We start from the raw sequence: 693 nt of genomic DNA on the forward strand, positions 1-693 counted from the left end.
GGGGGGGGAAGCAGCAGGGTGGGAAGAAACCCAAGAGGAAACTACCCCCAGCGCCCCTCTGCTCAGCACCTCAAGGGCTGGGGAACACCGGCAGCCAGGATGGGACAGAACGAGGGGTCCCAGAGATGGCCATAGTGTCCTGGGGTCAGCCACAGTGTCCCAGGGGTGGCTGCAGTGTCCCAAATGTGATTGTGCTGTCCCAGGGACAGTTTTCATGGCCCAGGGGTGACCATGGTGCTGACAGTGGTGTTGCAAGGGTGGCCACAGTGTCCCAGGGATGGCAGTGGTGTCCCGGGGATGGCTGCAGTGTCCTGGGGGTGACCACGGTGTCCCAGGGATGGCAGCGGTGTCCCGGGGATGGCTGCAGTGTCCTGGGGGTGACCATGGTGTCCCAGGGATGGCAGTGGTGTCCCAGGTGTGGCCATGGTACCCAAAGCCAGCCAGATCTCCAAGGGCTGGATACAGCCTCCCGGGGGTATCTGCATTGTCCCGACAGCAGCCACGATGCCCGAAGGATGGCTGTGATGTGCTGGTGGGGCTGTGGGACATGGGCACACGGGACGGGGAGGAACAGGAAAGCCAAGGTTGCGGGGACCGGGATGCCCCAGCCCCTCGCAACGGTGGCAGTGTTTTGGGATTGACTCAGGCCCACGGCGAGGCCTTTAATGGCATCCCACCCCGCGTGGCATCCGG

This window comes from Charadrius vociferus, unplaced genomic scaffold (assembly GCF_000708025.1).
Source record: "Charadrius vociferus isolate BGI_N301 unplaced genomic scaffold, ASM70802v2 scaffold647, whole genome shotgun sequence".
In the NCBI taxonomy this organism is placed as follows: Eukaryota; Metazoa; Chordata; class Aves; order Charadriiformes; family Charadriidae; genus Charadrius; species Charadrius vociferus.